We start from the raw sequence: 22,189 nt of genomic DNA, 5'->3' as shown, positions 1-22,189 counted from the left end.
CTGCAATTTTGTGGCTCTCTTATTTTTTCACCTAGATTGCTTACTTGATATTCTTGTCTCCAGGCTTGTACCCTTTCAATCCCTTCACTATACTGCTTTCTAAAATGTAAATGTGATTATATTATAAGCTGGTTTAAAATTCTTTAATGGTTTCTGTAAAAGAGATGAATCTCAATGCCTGTAGGAAAAAGTCATACATTGTCTTTTTTAAAAAAGTTTTTATTGTGAAATATATTTGCAGAAAAGTGATAAATTTTGAAGTACAGTTTAACAAGTAGTTACAGAGCAAATTTCAAAGTTTGGTATGGGTTACAGATCCACAATTTCGGGTATTTCCACCTAGCTGGTTTGATACACTGGGGACTAACAAGAAATATCAATATAATGAATGATTCAGTAGTCACAGTCGTTTGTTAAATTCTGTCTTCTCTGTTATAACTCCTCCTCTCATTTGAGCCTTCTCAAATATCAGGAATATTTGGGCAATGATCATTCTAATTTCTTTATGTTGAAAAGGGGTGTCGACGTTATGGGGTAGGGAGATGCAACTGGTTGATATTCTTGGAGAGACTAATGCTTCTGGGTCTCAGGGCCCATTTGTCGTAGGAATAATCCAGGGGCTTTAAGTTTCTGAAAAATAAGCTTAGTGAGTGAAACTATTATAGAGTTTCAGATAAAGCCCTAGGTATTCTTTAGCATTTTCAGGAATACTTTTGGTTGGGGCTTGGCATACCATGACAGTTTGCAGTATCTAGCTGACGCTTGCATGAGAGTAACCTCCAGAATAGCCTCTCAACTTTATTTGAAATCTCTTATTACTTTTTTTTTTTTTTTTTTACATTTCTTTTCCCTCTTTTGGTCAGGAAGGCAATGCCAGGGCCAAGCCCATCCCTAGAAGTCATGTCCCCATGTTGCTAGGGAGACATATACCCTTGGAAGTCATGTCCCACATGAACGGGAGGGTAATGAATTTATTTACAGAGTTGGGCTTAGTGAGAGAGAGGCCGCAATTGAGCAACAAAAGGGGTTCTCTGGAAGTGACTCTTAGGCATAATTATAGGTAGGCTTAGCTTCCCTGTTACAGAAATAAGTTTCATAAATGCAAGCCTCAAGATCAAGGGCTTGGCCTATTAACTTGGGAGCCCTAATGCCTGAAAGAGTAATCAGGAATTTCCCGGATGGGGAATTTTACAGTTCCATTTTTTTCTCTCCAGCTTCTCAAGGGACTTTGCCAGTACTTTTTAAAAATTGTCTGTCCAACATACTCAGGAACGTATCAGGGTATAACATTAAGGTATACAGAATTACATAAGTTTAGATTGTTTAAATGAACTGGCCAGACACACAGGTGATGCTAGATTGTGTGTTACAGAAAATTTAAGTTTTGGACAAAATAAGCCTCTCTTCCTTTGGTCTCACACAGAATTTGAAGTTCTAAAATACAGATAAGGGCAGGCCATGGTGGCTCAGCTGGCAAGAATGCTTGCCTACCATGCCAGAGGACCTGAGTTCGAGTCCCAGTGCCTGCCCATGTAAAAAAAAAAAAAAAAAAAAAAAAAAAGAATGAAATACATACAGTATCATGGCATTCTGATTTACCTTAATCCCAACTGGATCGGCGTTGTCCTTACCTCTCATAGCTGTCTGATTTCTTTTTCAGCTTCTTTAACAGTTACTATAGGCATAATGCTGACTTTCAAAGAGCTGCAGAATGCTAACCCTGAGTCTTTGGTGTCACATAAGTACCCAGAGTTCCAGGGAAATACCACGTTACACACGTAGAACATAGCATCTCAGTTTTTAAAAATAACACTTAAATCTCAGGAATAATTGTGATTGCTGTTAAGAGCTTACAATCTAGGCCCTAATTTTGTTATAAGCAGTTTCTAACAGAGACCATACAATTTTTGTCCTTCTGCTTCTGGATTATTTTGTTCATAATGTCCTCAAGTTTCATCCACCTCATTCCATGCCTCACGACTTCATTCCTTTCCGTAGAGTACATTATTCCATCCTATGTTTACACCACAGTTTGCCCTTCTACTTTTCAGTTGATGTACCCTTCAGCCACCTCTATCCATTAGGTATCATGAATAATGCCATAAACATCAGTGTGTAAATGTCTATTCCAATCTCTGCTTTCATCTCTTCCAAATATAGTCCTTATGACAGGATTGCCTAATCATATGACAGCCCTACATTTAGCCTCCTGTGTATCTGCTGCATTATCCTCTGGAGGGACTGCACGGTTCTGCTACCCTACCAATACTGAATAGGTTATTTCTCTTTCCACATTTTCCCTAGCACTTGAATCTTTCTGTTTATTTATTTATTTGAATCTGCAGATTTTGTTGAGATATATTCACATAGATATGTTCTATCCAAAATAAACAATGTCTCACAGTATCCTCACTTAGTTGTATAATAATCATAATTCTCAATTTTAAACAATTTTCACTGCTCCAAAGAGAAAAGTTACAGACTCACCCACACCAAAGAGAAAACCCCAGATACCTCATAACTTCCCCCCAATTATTTACCCGTAGTATTATTTTGGTACTAGTGAGGTATTCCTGTTAAATATGGTCCATAACATGCAATAGATAGTTTTTCTCATATACCACTCTGTTGTTAACTTTTTGTACTAGTGTCATACCTTTGAAGTAGTTAATGTAAGAGCTTATTTATATTCTTGAGTGAGGCAGATGTTCTAAAAATGATCATGATGATGAATACACAACTATGGGATGATAAGAGCCACTGATTGTATACTACGGTTGGACTCTGTGTGAAGATTTCTCAGTAAAAATATTTTAAAAAAGAACTTATTGTATTTGTAGTGCTAAATTAGTGAGATACATTGCTTTAAACAACCCCTTTCCATCATATTCCCTTCTATACAGCACTATTAGTTATAATCCCACGATGCACTACCAACACCTCTATCGATTCCCATACATTTAAGTTCAGCCGCATTAACAAGTCTCTACATATTAGGTAACTGCCTACTCTTCTCTCACTTCTGTCTATCTCTGTGTCCCCTGTATTCTACGTTTTAAGAGTCTGAGTTTACATCATCGAGGGGTTTCATATTAGTGAAGTCATACAGTTGCATCTATCCTTTTGTTTTCAGTTTATTTCACTCAGTATTATGTCCTCAAGGTTTGTCCATGTTGTCTATTTCAGGATGTCATTCCTTTTTACTGCTGTATAATATTCTATCATATGTATATACCACATATTGTTTATTTACTTGTCTGTTGATGGACACTTGGATTTTTTATGTTTCCGTCTTTTGGTAATCATGTATAATGCCGCTATGAACATTGTGCTTATATGTCTGTGTCACTGCTTTCATATTGTCTGGTATATACCAAGTAGTGAAATTGCCAGGTTGTAGGGTAACTCAATATTTAGTTTTTTGAGGAACTGTCATACTGTCTTCCACAGTGGTTGTACTATTATACATCCCCACCACCAATGGATAAGTGTTCCAGTTTCTCCAAATCCTCGTCAACATTTGTAGTTTCCTCTTTGTTTAATGGCAGTCATCCTTCTAGGCATGAGATAATATCCCGTTGTGGTTTGATTTGCATTTCTCTAATAGCTAAGGAAGATGAATATCTTTTCATATGCTTTTTAGCCATTTGTATTATCTCTTTGAAAAAATGTCTGTTCATATCTTTTGCCCATGTTATAATTGGGTTGTTTGTCCTTTTGCTGTTGAGTTGTATGATTTCTTTATATATATCCTTTAGATATCAAACGCTTATCAGATATATGGTTTTCAAATATTTTCTCCCATTGAGTTGGCTGCCTCTTCACCTTTTTGAAAAAGTACTTTGAGACACAGAAGCAGTTGTCTTTGAGGAGTTACCATTTATCTTTTTTTTTTTTTTAATTTTGTTGCTTGTGCGTTGTGTGAAAGACGTTACCTCCTATTACTAGGTCTTGACTATGTTCCCCTATATTTTTTTCTTGGAGTTTTATGGTACTGGATCTTATATTTAGGTCTTTGGTTCACTTTGATTTAATTTTTGTGTAGGAAGTGAAGTAGGGGTCCTCTCACTCCTTTGGCTATGGATACCCAGTTCTCCCAGCCCCATTTGTTGAAGGGAATTTTCTGTCCCAGTTCAGTGGATTTGGGGGCTTTATCAAAAAATCAATTGGCCATAGATCTAGGAGTTTATTTCTAAACTTCTCAGTCTGAGTCCATAGATCAGTATGTCTATCTTTGTGCCAGTACCCTGCTGTTTTGACCACTGTGGCTTTATAATAAACTATAAAGTCAGGAAGTGTAAGTCCTCCCACTTCATTCGTCTCTTGTAGGATGTTTTTGGCAATTTGTGGCCTCTTTCCCTTCCAAATAAATTTGGTAAATAGCTTTTCCAAGTCTGCAAAGTAGGTTGTTGAAATTTTGATTAGTATTGTGTTGAATCTGTAGATCTATTTGGGTGGAATTGGCATCTTCATAATTTGTAGCCTCCTTATCTATGAACACAGAATATCTTTCCACCTGTTAAAATTTTCTTTGATTTCTTTTAGCAAAGTTTTGTAGTTTTTTTGTGTAGTGATCCTTCACATCCTTGGGAAAGTCCAGTCCTAGATACTTGATTCTTTTAGTTGCTGTTGTGAGTGGAATTTTTTCTTAATTTCCTCCTCAGGTCATTACTTGTGTGTAAAAATATTACTAATTTTTGCACATTAGTCTTATATCCCGTCACTTTGCTGAATTTGTTATTAGCTCAAGTAACTTTGTTGTTGATTTCTCAGAATTTTCCAATTACAGGATCATATCATCTGCAAATAATGAAAGCTTTACTACTTCTTTTCCAATTTGGAGGCCTTTTATTTCTTTTTCTTTCCTAATTGCTCTAGCTAGAACTTCTAGCACAATGTTAAATAATAGTGGTGGCAACAGGCATCCTTGTCTTGTTCCCGATCTTAGTGGGAAGGCTGTCAATCTCTCATCATTGAGTATGATGCTAACTATGGGTTTTTCATATATGCCCTTTATCATTTTGAGGCTGTTTCCTTTGATGTCTGCTTTTTGATGTGTTTTTATTTGAAACGAATTCCTAATTTCGTCTAATGCTTATTCAGTGTCAATAGAGATAATCATGTGATTTTTCCCTTTTGATTTGTTCATATGTTACATTACATTGATTTATTTTCTTGTGTTGAACTACCCCTGCATACCTAGAATGAACCTCATTTGGTTGTGGTGGATAGTTTTTTTAATATGCCTTTGGATTCAATTTGAAAATATTTTTGTTGAGAATTTTTGCATCTATATTTATTAGGGGGATTGGACTACAGTTTTCCTTTCTTGAAGTACCTTTATCTGATTTTGGTATTAGAATGATTTTAGCTTCTTAAAATGAGTTAGGTAGTATTCCTTTTTCTTCAATTTTTGGGAAGAATTTGAGCAGGAATGGTATTAGTTCTTTTTTGGAATGTTTGGGAAAATTCCCCTAAGAAACTATCTAACGCTGGGCTTGTCTTTGTAGTAAACTGAGACTCGGCTAGCTAGGCTGTGTAATAGATGGCAGGTCCAGGATTCAAATTCAGTTCTATCTACATCTGAAAGTTGAGCTCTTTGCAGTATACCATGCCACCTTAGTTGTCGTGGTATTTTGTCTCATCCACTATACTGCAGTCTACTTGAGTACGTGGTTCACATTTCATTTATCTTTATATTGCTAGGCCTTGCGCAGTGACTTGTCCACAGTAGATAATAGATATTTTTGGAATTGATTAGCACAATTAACAGAATGATTTAGTAGTTTATTTTATGTGAGTAGTGATTGGGTGATGGGAGCATGCCAGGGAATGTTAGTGAATTATATCTGGCACTGTCACCTCTTTGTAATTGTCTTTTAAAAATAATTGCCCTCCTCTCATTATCATAGAGAGAAGGAAAGTTTATTTGGCCTCTTAACCATAATGGAGTATAACAAAAATTGACAGTAAGTGGGTGCTCTGTATGCTGATCATCTTCCATCTTCCCCCTGACTTGGCTAAGAACTGGAGGTACCAAACAATGTTGCTTGTTCTCCCTAGTCCTTCTTCCATGACTGTTCTCTGAGCTATGTTGCCCTTTTCTAGTGGTTCATTTTTCTTCCCCTTTTTTTAAACTCAGCTTTTGTATATCAGTCTATCACTAACTCTCTACTACCAGCTAGAATGGCCTGGCTGTTTTTACTTTTAAAAGACGCTACCTGCTCTGAATGTGTGATGCTAGAGAATGGGTTTTGGTAAGTCCTAAGTACGGTTGTTTATGTTCTTTCAAAGGTTACCAGAGTAATAAAAATAGTTGTTTGAAAATGTAGGGTAAAGTGGCATTTCATCACCTGGTTCTCCCCTGTTCTTATGGCATAAGTCATAAAACATTGTGTTTAAACGTTTGTAAGGAGATCTCACCAGCCTAGGGTTACTGAGTGGGCAGACACACTTGCTTTCCTACTTAGTATCCAGGGCACTACTCTAACCCAGCCCAGTTGGAACTCCACTGGTTAAACCTTTGAAACTTCAAGGCTGATTGAAGCTTCTGAGCCAACAAAAGAGGCAAAGGGCCTTTGTGCTTCAGTAAGGAAATGTTCCAGTTCTTTTGCACTTTCCTAATGAAGACCGGCCCAGGAGCCCTGGTGTCCCTGGTACACAGAGGGGGGTGGTGGGGAATAAAGTCAACTTGACTCTCTGGGATCACTCATCTCTTTGCAAGGACTTTTATCGATGGCTTTCCAACCATAGAGGAGTTTGCTTCTTATTCAAATTCCAAAGCTTTGAATTTGGACAAGGAAATAAAAACCATCTTGTGTATTTCTGAATGGCATCAGATATTGAAGTCTGTGAGCTCTTAGGCATGCTCTGTCTCATTTACCATAGTCCTCAACCAGCTTCACTCATGTAGGTTAACTGCCATCCCAAATTTAATTTGCCAATTCCAATACTATGAAGGTATAATTTACTTACTATTGTTTTTATTGTTGAATCAAATTAAAGTGCGTCAGAATAAGAATCTAGATATTAATTCCAATGCCATGTTATGTCTCCAGTAAGCTGAGTAAAAGGACAAGATTATTCCCTCCCGACATACTTTTAGGAAATGTGAGATTGAAAAAAAAAACAACCCAGGACCCAGATTCCATTGTAACCTGTTGTATTATATATCTGGATTTGGAAATTGAGGTAAGTAGAATTGCAAACAGTTGGCTTGAAAGGAATTTTAGAGTTTAGTCCTGACTTTATATATAAATTATTTGGAGATCAGAGTATTTTTGGATATGAGTTAATATGGAAAATGATAGTGCCCTATTGGCCATCAGTTGGAATCATCATCTCCAAGTTAAATTAATTATAGTATAGCATCTGAACCTACAACGAAAGAATACAAAGTAAAAGATGGCTCCGGTACCACTTAGAAGCATCTGGCCATAATCAGACTCCAGTTTTAGACCTAGTTCTACCTAATGTTGTCTATAATTTATTACATCATAAGACTCAAACAGCTATTTTTATGTAGAGAAAATTGGACTCAAGTAAAAGTTATTTTCATCACTTCATCTAATTACAAAGCTGAGCAAAGAACTATGACTATTCAAATATGTTGCAAATATAATAAAGAGAATGAATACCAATGAAAGACAGTCTTGAATAGCTGCCAGGGTAAGCAAAGGCAAGGAAAATGACTTTCAAAATTGGAGGGGAAAGTAAGAAAGCAGTTCTTTTTTTTTCAAAATGTTTATAAGTTCTGTTTAGTTAGGCATTTTAAGGGTTCATGTTAACTATAATAGTGATTATTCCTTGGTAGCTTGCATTTTTTTCCCAGCAATGATCTGTGTTTTTATTGCATCTCAACTGAATTCATGAGATATATTCTTCCAATGAGAAAAAGAAAGAGATAGGACTTATGGCCATTCCAGGGAATGTAAGTTAGGTAACAGTCTGTGTCCCTTTGGATAATTCTTTCTTACCTTTGGCCTAACAGAAAACTACTGAGTCATTGGCATGGAGGGGGGACATTTGGTCAAAAGCAATGTGCCCTGAGTTTAAAAGTGAAAGCTCATGTCAGTCAACTATTTTGAATTTTTTAAAAAAGAGAATAATTTGCTCCAGGGAAAATTTTTAACTTCTTCTCAACGTTCAAATGTCTCTAGACAGATTAAATAGATTTTAGATTATCTTGTACCCTTCTAATAAATTACTTCTGAGAGGTAGTTAGAGAGACCCAGAATTAAATCCAAACTGTGTAGTTTACTGGTCCCCTGACCTTGAGCAAATCACAATCTTTAAAACCTCAACTTCCTATGCGTAAAACAGTATAAATAATGTCTGTTTTAGAGTTGATGTGAGAGGTAAGTGCAATAAGATAAGCTTCAATTAATAGTAGTTTTTAATTTCTGATGAACAGATTGTTGTCTAAGATTTAATACTGTCAGTGTATTTCCATTGTCTCTGAAAGTGACTGGAAGGAAAGCTCTTTTTCTATTCATTTAGTTTCTCTTGTTTCCCAGAGACTAACCAGCTTAGGAAAAACGGCATACCTACTCAAGATGGTGTTTTGCACTGGCCCAAGATATCTTAATTACCAGAAAGTGGAAGGGGTTAGAAAGAGGTTTGAGCAAATAATTTTCAGGCATCTCTGAGCTAGAGTTTTACTGTGCTTGGTTCTGACAAATTTCTAGGATTTATTAGACAGTTTTATATAAATATATTATACCAGCCTAAATACAGGGATGGAAGGATGAAAGTCATCACTCCATAAGCATGGGCATTTTTACTTTAAGTTCTTATTACTGAGTGTCTACTATTTGTTCAGTACAGTTCTAGGTGATTTTTATATGCAATTTCATTTAATTCTCATTATCACCCTATGAAATAGATATTATCCTCATTTTGTGTTGAGGGAACTAAGGCTCAGAGAGATTATCTTGAATTCATGAGTTGTGTCTATGATATAGAGTTTGGGAGACTAGGTAGGGTGCTTTTGCAATAATCTGAGAAAAAGTGTTGGTCCATGGGAATAGAGAGAAATAAATCTCTTGGAAAGATTCTACATGTCAAACTGATTTTATTGTATTTGCCCAAAATGGCAGATAACAAAGATCAATTAATGCAGTCAAACAGGAACTTAGTGTGTGTGCATGGTCTTATAATTTTTCTGGGTCGTATCTTGTACTTTCCCTTGTAAATATGATTTATAAATTAAATCCACTTTATCTAGAAAAATTCTGCTCTAGATTAATTCACTTTTTGATACTGAAAGACTCTCTGATGGTAAAAATATAAGACTTTAGCTCCAAGTTAGTGGAGGAAATGTTTTGGTCAGAATTTAGAGATAATGCCCAACCCCTCACCTAGTCTCTATTTTAAAGATCATTAGACAGTGAAAGAGAGAAACCTCCATTGTGAAATGTTCAGCAGTCCTGATTGCCAGGATCTTCTTTGGGATATTTGACCAATAAAACTGAGCCTTTTGTTAGCCAACACTATGTTGTCCCTCAAGGGATTGATATCACCTCGATAATTTACCTTGTTCATGAACCCACAAAATGGAAATAGCCTATATAAACTTATTTTATCAATTATTTCCTTTATACTCCTCTCTTCTGTGTATAATGATCCACATGTTACATGCAACTGAAATGTAAAGGAAGATCTTAAAAATATATTTTTATGAATGCCATTTTTGCATAAATGCAGATTTGTCTGTAGTCAGAGTGAGCAGTTACATATTTGGTGACCAAACCATTTCCTCCAGTAACTTGTAGCTAAAGTCTTGTATTTTTACCATCAGTCTTCCAGCATCAAAAGACAAATTAATCTAGAACAGAATTTTTCAACCTCAGCCCTCCTGACATTTGACCAAATAATTCCTTCTTGCTGGGCACTGTGCTGTGTAGTGAAGCATCCCAGGCATCTTCTTGCTAGGTGACAGTAGTACCTCAACCAGTCATGCTGCTCAAAAATGTTTCTACACATTGTCAAAAGTTCTCTGAGAAGGCAAAGTTGACACCAATTCTGAGAGCCTCAATCCTAGAGGTAACTATTATGTTATTCCATTTTCAGTCAAAGACAAAATGATTTTATCTGTTTTTTCACATGGACAAACATCTTATAGAAATCTTATAAAAATTTTATTGAATAATTCAAAGGTGAATTTTATCATCATCATTGTTGATATTAAAATAAATTTTAGCCTTAGTTTTAAAAAGAATTATATTTTCATTATAGAGAAAAAAACAGAAAATACAGATAGAACTGTTGGGAAAGCATGTTAATCACCCTTATTCATATGTACTTGCAAGAACCAGGATTATTATTTATATGTTAATCTTCTTGATCAAGCACACCCTTCAAAATGAGATTTTATTATGAGCACACACTGCTTTATAACCTATTTTTTAAATGTAACAATATATGATAACTTACATAGTATTATATATATGATACAATAAATACATATAACCTATGACATAATTTTAAATAGAATAGCATTCCATTGTATGTGTTATACACTGATACTATGCTTGGTGTTCGGGATGAAACAGCAAAAAAGACATAGTTTCTTGCTCTCCTGAAGTTGGAGCAACCAATAAAACAAAAAGCGTAAGAGAAAACAGACAGTGGCTTAAAACCCTCTATAAAGACAGGCCTTGGCAGGTAGGAGAGGAGCATCAAGACAGTGAGGACAGAAAAGTAAAGAGTAACTAGTGCTGAAGATAAATTGTTGTCCTATTGATCTTTGTTTCTCTCCACACATTTATCACTATGCTATTTATTGGGTGATTGAAGAATGTAAATTTTTATAGGAACTTGAACATCTCCAATTATTACTACCTCTGGCTTAGAAATTTTTCTTTTACCCTTCCTCCTTCCCTGGTTTACCAAGATATGTAGGCAAAAGTTTGCTGTCTTGTAGCTATGTTCTCAACTTGTCTTGATATATGCAGAGTGACCCTCTTACCCTATTGGAGCCACACTGTAGGTGAAGAAGTTGATTAAAAAATAAGTGCTGGAGTTCAAATTAATAACAATAGTATTCTAGGTTAGTAAGTCTTTTTGTTTTATAATGTTTCTTCTAAATGTTAACAATAGCCCTATCTCCTCCAAAGGATTAGGGCCAGCATCCCTGCTAGCACAGCAGTTCCTATAATATCTCTTCTTGCCTACTTGTCTCTTAACAGAAAAAGCCTTGGAAGAAGGTCAGTGCAACTCTTGCTGTGCTCTGTATAAACCTGCAGATGTCAAAGTTGTCTGAATGGTAAGCAAAAAATCCCTGAATGAGTCACTAGAGGTGACGAAAAGTAGGTAAGCAAGGCCGTTCCTGTTGTTATTTCTTGGTTCCTGGACCCATGTATTTTACCATGTGGAGATATAATACTGTATAATGGTCACTGATTTAATATGTATACTGGATTCTGGGAACATAGGGTCCCATCTTCATTGGGTGTCATTTCCAAGTTGGCACCATAATAGGAAGATCCGTCACTGTTTCAGACTGACAGCTTCTGGATTGTACAGAACCAGTAGATCCTAATGTTCTGTGCTCATTGATGTACCTCTTTTGCTTCAAGATGGTTCCCTTGGTTTGTGCAATGCCATGTGGAATGCCAGATTAGTGGATCAAACAAACACTCTATAATCCTTCAGATAGTGACAAGACAAGCAAACCCATACCAAGAGTAAAAGTTGATTCTCATCAAAATGAAATTTATCAGTTCTATTCAGTTCTACTGAAGGTTTTAACCAGTGCAATAAGGCAAGAAATAGAAATAAAAGGCTTTCAGATTGGAATGAAAGAAGTAAAATTATTTGCAGAAGACTTACTTATCTTTGCAGAAAGTCCTAAAGAATCTACAAAAAACCTGCAAGAACTAAGAAGTGAGTTTATTTATATGAACTGGTACTTATAGAACTTATATAACAATGAGATCATAATACATTTACAGGTGAAATATAAACAAAACTAATAAATTAACAAATTGACAACATGATTTTGATGTGACACATGCTTTTTTCTTTGCTTTAACATGAATATGAGCCATACCATAACATCTACATTGTTTTGAGGTAAGCATGCCAATTTTACTACCTTGTTCTATATAACAACTCATTTTTAAGGTCATCCTTTTTCTGTATCACCTATTCGTGCAACCTTTTGACATTTGCATTTTGATTGGTTTGAGTGCTTCATTTATTTAAGTTCTGATTAGTGAACATAAAGCAGAAGTGAGACAGTTACAATCACAACTACAAATATTAACTTTGGCACTGAAGTGTTATGGCAGTACTTAAAATAAAATGTTTTTGCCTAAATAAAATCCTAAGCTTCACATTTTGTTTTCTCTCCCATTGTAAAAGTGGGAACATTTCATATGGGGATATTTCATTTCATTGAAATGCTCAAATAATACTCCGTTAATATTAAGCATTGAATGTTTTCATGTAGAGCATGGGATAAGAGCTTTATCTCACTTAAGCCTTACCACAACTCCGTTGAGAAGGTTGTGTTGTTATCCTCATTTTTAATGCTTAGGAAATTGGGGCTTTGAAATGTTTAGCCACTTGACTACCATCACCCAGTTTCTATGTAGCAGAGCTGGGGTTTGAACCCAGGTGGATTGGCTCTGAACCAGAGCACTAGACCTCTGTGCTCTAAGGCTTAGTGAGTCCTGGAAGTTTCTTGGATATGCTTGATGACATGTGCTTTGTGAGTCCTACGGTTTGCCTTCCAGGTGATTAAGTTGTTTGGATTTCCTGTTTCATAAATATTAATGAGGAAACCTCATCAGTCCATGAAGGTTATCTTATAAGGAAGTTATCTTATTTCTCAATGAGGAGGTTAGTAAGTTTATTTTTACTCTAGAGTTCTGCACATTAAATTTTTTTTTAATCATTTGATTTGAATAGCTGTGACATGCTACTAATGTGCTGAAAGCACTAACATGCTTATGTGAGGAGACTGGCTTTTTATGGTAAAGAAAGATTATTCTGATTTTCTTTGGTAATGAAAACTTCTCTGTTTTTCACATTAACCCAGAAGAGGAGATTCACAAGCCAGGTGGATATAATTAGACAGTGTACTGGGTGGAAATGCTGGTGGCAGCAGTGCTGAGGGGAATTAGCTTTGATGGAAAGAACCTTAGATTTAAAATCAGGAATGATGGTTTTTCTCTGGCTCTGATGGTTTTTAACTGACCTCTGATCTGTTTTTCTTTTATAGAAAGAAAAGAATATCTCCTCTGGTATCTCATTGGGTTTACTTTGATGATTAGATAATAAGCTGGAAATATTTCAAAAAGCACAAACTACTGCTGAATGCAAAAGATTCTTTTGTTTTTATTATAGTAATGCAGAATTTAAATCATGATTTTTTTTTCCTTTGGTGGGAGGCGGAGGGCGGAGGGGGGTGGCATAACACATTTTACCATAATATGGTAAGGCTCTTTCTCGTTTGTGATGGTTTGATTGGATCACAGGTGGAAAGCATAGCATTTTAGAGTTCTCATTTTGGAGTTCGGTCTTTGTATAGCCTCACTGACCCCTAAAAGCCCTCTACCATGTCGTTAGAGTTTACTTTTATTTCCAGGTCTCCCCTCCCCTTCCTGTTTCCCTCAGGTTTCAGAAATTGAATATTTAGGCATGATTTTTCAGGGCTTGTAGGAAGTCAAAGAGTTACTGTTGATTTCATATTGGGCTGAGGATTCCAAAACAGTTCCAAAGAGAGAAAAATCATCTATATAGAGCTTGTAATTAGCCAGCTGTGGCTGGGGGAAACCAGCTTCTATTAGAGGAAACTTCAGCTGGATTGAATGGCGTGTTCAGATTCCTGATTGTGGCTCAGTTTGCACCCTCTGCAGAGAATTTGCTCTTATAAAGATGTATGGCCGTCATCATATCATGACCAAATATTTGGAAACTCAGGGCATGGATGTATTTCTGAAAAACCAACAACTGTTTATTAGTCCGTTCACCATAGGAGGGACAACATAATTCTGTATCTGAGCTTAAATTAGATTCTCAGTTTCAGCCTTGTCCCTTGGGGGAGTCAAAGAGAAATAAGTAGGCAATGATGACAACAAAAACCCCAGCACATCAGCATTGAAAATCTAGAAGCATCAAGGATATTTTTTTTTTTTTGCAGGGAAAGGGAGTACCTACAAGGATTCTTGGTCTGATTTAGTAGCTGGAAAGCAAAATTTCGTTAGTTTTCTTCCCCAACATTAAAATTTATTTTTGTGTCATTTATACTTCTCTTTAAAATATTTTAAATTATTTCAGAGGTGATATGTGGTCTCTATAGAAAAAGTTTGTCTTTTGATAAACAAAAATGAAATGAAATGAAAAAAAAAAACAGCAATCATCTTGGGCAACCCATGGGATTAATACATCATCCTTGTTGTTCATACCTTATTAGATCAACAGAGTATTCCATCAGAATTGGCATGTCCATCCTTCAAAAGGTTCTGGTTGAAAACAGAATAGTAAGAATTAACCCCTGTTGAGACTACTGTTTGCATTTATTTGCCGTTTCAACACTTCTGATCTGTAATCATGTCTGTTCTTTGGATTCTCTTTTGAATGGATTGTAACAGTGTTTTGGATTGGATCATATCCACCACAAAGACTTGTTCAAGTTCTCATCATGGTCATGTGGTTATGAATCTATTAGGAAACAGGATCCTTGAACATGGTGTTAGTTGAGGCGTGGCCAAACTGAATCAGGGTGGGTCTTAATCCAGTATGCCTGGGGTCCTTATAAACAGAGGAAATTTGGACACAGTAGGAGAATCAGGAGACATAGGGAAGGAAGATTGCCATATGATAGAGGTAGAGATTGAGTTCTGGATTGCTGGCAAACCACCTCCAGAATCCTACAGACAGAGAAAACATGTCCTTGCTGACACTATGATTTCAGATTTCTGCTTCCAAAACTGTGAGAAAATAAATTCTTGTTGTTTAAGCTAAGTCTGTGGTACTTTGATACAATATCCCTGGCAAACTAAGACAAACAGCTTGCCTTTTTTTAAAAAAAATATATTTAATGCGTTAAATAGAATGTTTCGCATGTGTTATTTTATATTTGTGTAAGATCATGATTTTATCTTTGTTAAAAATTCTCCTTTAACATGAGGTTAGGCTCTAGTCAACCAGATATGCACCCCGGTCCTAATTTAGTTATTTACCCATTGTGCAATATTAGAAAATATTTAATCTCTCTGCTATTAATTGCTTCATTGTATTGTTGTGAGGATTACCTGAGGTATTACTTCTATTCTAAAACTTAGAAGCATTCAGTCAATATTCACTTTTGTTTCTTTGTTTTTAAAGGCTTGAGAGAACTAAAAGCATGGAGCTGCTTCCAGCATCTCAGGAAGTACAATAATCTTGACTTCTCTTTTACACCTCTAAAGTTCCTGCTTTAAAGCTTATATCTTAACAGCATAAATAGGTCAAAATGTTTTCAAAAGCATATAAATGAAATAGGCTCATGACTTTCAAATTCCAGTTAGATATATCTAATATGCAAAGGTTAATCAGTGAGTAATCTTTGCAATCATATTTATACAGGAAGACACTCATAATAGTCCATTTTAAGCATTTCCTCTCTAAATAAGTTTTCCCCAAGTTCTTCCTCTAAAAGGTAATCTTCTTCTAGTATAAATGATCAATTCTTTTCCAGCAGATTAAGAAAACAGGCTGTACCCCCAAAATTAGTGCTCTTTAGTCTTAATTCTAACTCAAATTGTGAATATGATTAATTCCTTTTGCAATTATATTTTATGTTTAAAAATATTGAAACATGCACCTTCTGTTGGAAACTGGAGTAAATCATTAATGTTCTTTTAGGTAGTGAAGAGTCAGTTAACAAGACTGAACATAGAAAAGTTTACTATTACTTGACAGTTGTGTAAACAGGCATTGATTCCAAGTTGAGGTCCCTTTCAGAATCCTTCAGAGATTGAGACAATTTATTACCAATTGTCTTTTGGAACAAAATTATTCCATCAGCCCCATTTCAATACTCCCGTCCATATAGTCCATTCTTTACTTACATACTTGCAAGTAGTATCCTGAATGAGAAACATGAGAGTTTTAATATGTTCTGTTTAAAGGTAAATTCAGGATACTGTAAATAGCATGCCTTTTAGAGATTCACAACACATTAAACTACTAGCAGTTCTGAGAAGTACTATAGTAAAGAAACCTATTTAACTTTGTTTAATCTAGCATTTCCCAAATCCCAAATTTCATCTCACCTGGTGCTCCCCTTTGCCGTCTTTGCTCCAGCCACATTGCCCTTCATTCACTCTCTTCTGTGTGCTGCTACAGAGCCCATGTAAATGCTTTTTCCCCCTCTACACTGACAGGGATTCATAACTCTGATGCAACTCAGAATCCCAAGCCACTGTCTGCAATGTGTCAGGATATCGGTATTTTCACAATGTGCCATGGGTGATTCATGTGCAGCCAATGTTACAGAACACTTTACTTACAACACCAGAACACATATTCTTCTCAGTGCACATGGATAATTTTCCAGGACATACCAAATGTGAGGATATAAGACAGGTCTTAATATTGAATATTGAAATCATACAACAAAGCTTGTTAATGAAATGAAGCTAAAAATCAACAATAGAATGAAAACTGAAAATTGTACAAATATTTGGAAATTAAACAGCTTACTCTTAAACAATCAGTGGGTTATAGAAGAAATTACAATGGAAATTAGGAAATACTTTGAGAAGAATGGAAACAAAAACACAACATACCAAAATATATGGGATGTAGGAAAGCCAGTACTCAGAAAGAAATTTGTAGCTATGAAATTCTATATTAAAAATGATACCAAATCAATAACTTAATCTCATCCTATGAGACTAGAAAAAGAAGAACCAAGTAAACCTGAAGTTAGCAGAAGAAAGGAAATAAGATTAGAGCAGAGAAAATTAAAAGAGAATAGAGAAAGAATTGAGAGCAACGATTTTGAAGAAAAATCAATAAAATTGACAAGCCTTTAGCTAGACTGACAAAGAAAAAATAGAAAAAACCTGAGTAACCAAAATCAGAAATGAAAATGGTCATATCATTACTGACCTTACAGAAATAAAAAGGATTATAAGAGAATACTATAAGCAATTTTATACCAACAAATGACATAATCTAGATGAAATGCAAAATTTCCTAGAATGATACAAATTAGCTAAACTGACTCAAGAAGAAATAGAAAACCTCAATAGAGCTATAACAAGTACTGAGAATCAATAATCAAATAATCAAAACCTTGTAAGAAAAGTTTAGGACCAGATAGGTCCACTGGTGAATTCTACTAAACATTTAAAGGAGAATTAACACTAATCTCAGATGCTGCCAAAGAATTTAAGGGGAGTTAACACTTCCTAATTCATTGTATGATGCCAGCATTTCCCTGATAAGGACATCACAAGAAAAGAAAATTTCAGACCGATTTCCCTTATGAACATAGATATAAAAATCCTTAAGAAAACACTAATAAACTAAGTAAGTCCAGTAACATATTAAAAGTAATGCTTGCTGTCATCAAGTGAGATTTACCCCGGGAACGCAAGGATGGGTTGACATCAATTAATTTAATGCATCATATAAGTAGAACCAAAGAATAAACCCACACAAAATTCTCAATTAATGCATAAAAGGCAATGGACAGAACTCAGCACTCTTTATTGAGAAAAGCATTCAGTAGGAATAGAAGGGACCTTTCTTAAAATGATAAAGGGCATATATGAAAAACTCACAGCTAACATCATACTCAAAGGTAAAAGACTGAAAACTTTCCTCATAAGATCAGGAAAAAGACAAGATGCCTGCTTTCACCGCTGCTACTCAAACATTGTATTAGAACTTCTAACGAAAAGCAATTAGGCAAGAAAAGGAAATAAAAGTTATCCAAATTGGTAAGGAAGAAGTCATACTATCCCTAGTCACAAATGACATGATCCTATATATTGAATATCCAAAGGGATGCTCAAGAAAACCATTAGAACTAATGAACAAAGTCAGTAAAGTGACAAAATACAGGATTAATATGCAAAAATATGTTTTTCTACATACTAGTAATGAATAATATGAAGAGAAAATTAGGAAAACATTTCCATTTTATTCTATGAGAATAAAATATCTAAGAATAAATTTAAGCATATAAAATACTTGTGCACTGAAAACTGCAAAATACTGCTGACTGAAGTTAAAGACCTGAATAGAAGACATGACATTAATATAGTTAAGATGTCAATACTACTCAAAGGTATCTACAGATTCAACAAAATCCCTATCAAAATTCCAGCACTCTCTTGCAGAAATGGGAAAGCTGAATTTCAGATTTGAATGGAAATATAAGGGGTCCTGTATTCCGAAACAAGTTTGGAAAAGAATAGAATTGGAGAATTCATACTTCCAAATTTCAAAATGCACTACAAATCTACAATAATCAAAACCAGGTCATATTGACATATATCAATGGAATAGATTTGAAAGTCCAGAAATAGATCCACACTTCTATGGCCAGTATATTCTGACAAGGATGCTAAGTACATGCAATGGGGGAATGAATAATTAACAAGCAATGTTGAGAAATCTAGATGTCCACATACAGAAAAATGAGGTTGGACCCCAACAATATACCTTATACAAAATTTAGCTTGAAATGGATCAAGCACTTAAATATAAGGGCTAAACCCATAAAAACTCTTAGGATAATATGGAAATGAATGTTCGTGACATGTGTGCCAGTTTGAAAGGGTTGTGTACCGCAGAAGAGCCATGTCCTTTAATCCTGATTCAATATTGCAGGGTGGAAGCTCATTTGATTAGATTATATCCACGAAGATGCAGTGCTCCCAGCTATGTGACAATTTGATGAGATTATTTTGACAAAGATGTAGCATGCCCAGTTGTGGTGTGGCCTTTTAGTTAAATAGAGATTTGACATCAGCCATTCAAAGTGGGTCTTGATTAGTTTACTGCAGTCCTTTTAAAAGGGGAAACATTTTGAAGAAACTTCAGATGCAGATGCAGACAGATGTTTGGAGGCACTTGGAGAACACTTGCTTCAGAGTTGACAGAGTCACGGATGTTTGGAGATGCTTGGAGTCCTGACAGAGCAGGTGCCTAGACACAGGCAAAACCTTGCAGATGTCGCCATGTGCCTTCCCATGAGGTGCTGAGTAAGCCAAAAACCCAGAGTTGTGTTCTGGAGGAACTAAGGCCCACAGAGGCTTAGAGACTAAACCACAGGAAACAGAGGCTGAAAGCAGTGGGGCCCGGGAGGAAGGGACCAGCAGATGCCAGCCAAGTGACTTCCCAGCTGACAGAGGTGTTCCAGACCCATTAGCCTTCTTGAACCAAGATATTTTTCCTTGGATGCCTTAGTTTGGATAGTTTATAGCCTTTTAACTGTGAACTTATAACTTAATAAATTTCCTTTTTTAAAAGTATTTTAAAATCATTTAAAGCATGAGCAACAAAAGAATTGATAGATGAACCTCATCAAAAATTAAAAACTTTTGTGCATCAAGGGACACTATCAGGAAAGTGAAAAGACGCTTTTTCTCCCTATGGTTAGGGAGAAAGTAGTTGCAAACAATTTAGCTGATAAAGACTTAATATCCAGAATATTTAATAAACTCCTACAAATCAACAACCCATTTTCCAAAAATGGGCAAAGGACTTGAACAGACATTTTTCCAAAGAGAATATACAAATGGCTAATAAGTGTAAGAAAACATACTCAGCATCATTAACCATTAGGAAAATGCAAATCAAAACCACAATGAGATACTAATTCATACCCACAAGGATGACTGTTATTAAAAAAATGGGAAATAACAAGTGTTGGAGAGGATTGGAGAAATTGGAATTCTAGTGTTTTGTTGGTGGGAATGTCAAATAGTGCAGCCAATGTGGAACATAATATGAGAATTCCTTAAAATATTAAATATAGAATTACCATACGATCTAGCATTTCTGCTCTGAGGTAGATCCCTAAATAAAGCGAAGACAGGAACTCAGACAGATAGTTGTACACTGATGTTCATAGCAGTATTATCCACAGTAGCCAAAAGGTGGAAAAAACTTTTGTCCATTAGCAAACAAATATGCTGTGTGCAGACAGTGGAATGTTATTTGGCTGTAAGAAGAAATGAAGTTCTGAAATTTGCTGCAGCATAGGTGAAACTTGAAGACATTATGCTGTGTAAAGTAAGCAAGTACATAAGAACAAATATTGTATGAGGTCACATATATCTAGAAGTAGCAAATTTGCAGACAGAAAGTAGATCTGCAGCCACAATTGATCTAGTTTCTGAAGTACTGAGATTCCCAAGATGCACTCCCCATGCCCAGGTCCCTTTTCTACCTTCTAACTTCTGTCCAGGGCCGCCTGAAATCATAGCATCTCTGTGAATGCTTTTTTTTGCTTATCACATCTCACAATTATCTCTACCTCTTCTGAACAACAGTTGCCCTTGTTTGTTCATCGCATAAGGCAGTGGCTCAGAATATCTATAGTGTGGACTCTGGAGTTAGATTGCTTGGTTCCAAAAGTTCTAGTACTTCCTAAATATCTAATGTTGTACAAGTTACTCAGCCTTTATCCATGTAAAATTAGGGTAATATGTTTCTGCCTCACAAAATTGTGAGGGTTAAATGAGGTAATAAATGTAAACCATTTGGCACCATGCTTAGCATATGGTCAGCAACCAATTATTAACAACCATTATTATTTCTCTCTTTTGATAGTTGTGACTTATTGTTTCTTTGTTAGGTTTCATAGGTTTAAATCTTAATATGTCTTCTTGGATTATAAATTCCTTGAAAGTCGTATATTTTTTATTGTGGTAACATAAATATGTAACACAAACTTTCTATTTTAACCATTTTTTGAGTGTATAATTCAGTGGTTTTTAATTACATTCGCAGTGTTGTGCTTTTCTCACCACTGTCTGTTACCAAACTGTGCTCTTGACTTTTTCAAATCAGCTTTGGGACATGTTTTTAGGAGAGCAGGGAGCTGCTTAAAACACCTCATATTTATTGTCTGAATTTTTAAGAAACTGCAATGGTGTTGTAAATACAATTTATTTTTTCTCTAAGATTCCATTTCTCAGAACAACTCTTGAAAGTGGTGCTGTTATTTTCGGTTTTTAAAACCGACACTTAGAAAAGGTAAGTGATAGCTTTAAAGAAGCAGGTGCACGGTGTATTTGAGGGAACAAGGAGGTGACCCTTGAGGATCAGATATTCAGGCTACTTATCAGCATTTCTCAGAAAGTTTCTGCTCCTTTTTACTTTTTGATTTCTTCATCTGTCACACAGAGAGGACAGACTTTTCTGTAAGTAATTAGGGAAAACTCAACTGATCTGATCCCAAGTCTAGGAGACTGTAGTTTCCATCTTTCCACATGGCCTTGAAATTAGTCCTTGACTAATTATGTGTTCTTCTCAACAAGAACCTGGAATCTTATTCCTGCCCATTGCAACATAATTTTCTGCCTATTCTCCTGAGAGTTTTATGCAGTAAAAAAAAAAAAAAAAAAACCACCTTTGAAATTAACGTATATTTTGTCTCCTTTCAAGAGTGTGTATATATATATATATATATATTTAAACACATGGAGTTTGAGGTATTTAGAGTCTTCATTTCTGGGAATCACACCTTTGTAGCACTTTAGTCAAAAGAAACTCATTAACTTTCCCTAATGGAAAAGTTAGTGGCATTACATGCTTATTTGAAGCTGCAGTTTTACTGAAATAGAGGACACTGTGAACACTATATGCTGGTTGGCTGGAGATACTTTTTTGGTATCTGACTGAACATTGACACCAATTATTGGCATTTTTTGTGCTTCTTTGATGCTATCTCAAGAATAAAACCAATAACTAAACCCTACGGAGAAGGTTTTATAAACGTTTCCAGTGACTCTGTAGCTCATTTCTTTTTTGTCTCTTGGTAACCAAATTGATTTTTCCTTGTTGCTTGTGGATGGTGTTCAATTATTGTGAATTTCTAGAATCAGATGACAACTATAGGAGAAACAATATAGAACTCGAGGAAAAATACACATTTTCAAGTCTTCTCCATTGAGAATATTCCAGCCTTTGGCTTTCCCATCTGGAAAGCTCTTCACCATTTTTATGGTATTCT

General features: G+C 35.5%; 1 protein-coding gene and 1 long non-coding RNA gene across 2 annotated transcripts in view; one reads left to right on the top strand and one right to left on the bottom strand.

The window, feature by feature from the left end:
• Positions 1-16,333, bottom strand: part of LOC143653888 (uncharacterized) — a 35,845-nt gene extending 19,512 nt beyond the window's left edge. The window contains exons 1-2 of the long non-coding RNA XR_013161595.1: positions 16,266-16,333; positions 14,415-14,471 (exon numbers count right to left, since the gene is read on the bottom strand). This is a non-coding gene — a long non-coding RNA (uncharacterized LOC143653888). The remainder of the gene's footprint in view (positions 1-14,414; positions 14,472-16,265) is intronic.
• The window catches only part of PHYHIPL (phytanoyl-CoA 2-hydroxylase interacting protein like), a 273,373-nt gene that overhangs the window by 39,456 nt on the left and 211,728 nt on the right, over positions 1-22,189 (top strand). Inside the window, exon 3 of the mRNA XM_077125269.1 lies at positions 11,190-11,266. The gene's annotated coding sequence lies outside the window, so the exon portion shown is untranslated. The remainder of the gene's footprint in view (positions 1-11,189; positions 11,267-22,189) is intronic.

The sequence above is a fragment of the Tamandua tetradactyla genome, chromosome 13 (assembly GCF_023851605.1).
Source record: "Tamandua tetradactyla isolate mTamTet1 chromosome 13, mTamTet1.pri, whole genome shotgun sequence".
Lineage (NCBI taxonomy): Eukaryota > Metazoa > Chordata > Mammalia > Pilosa > Myrmecophagidae > Tamandua > Tamandua tetradactyla.
The sequence above is the reverse complement of the archived record's forward strand: the minus strand, read 5'-3'. Positions and strand labels throughout refer to the sequence as shown.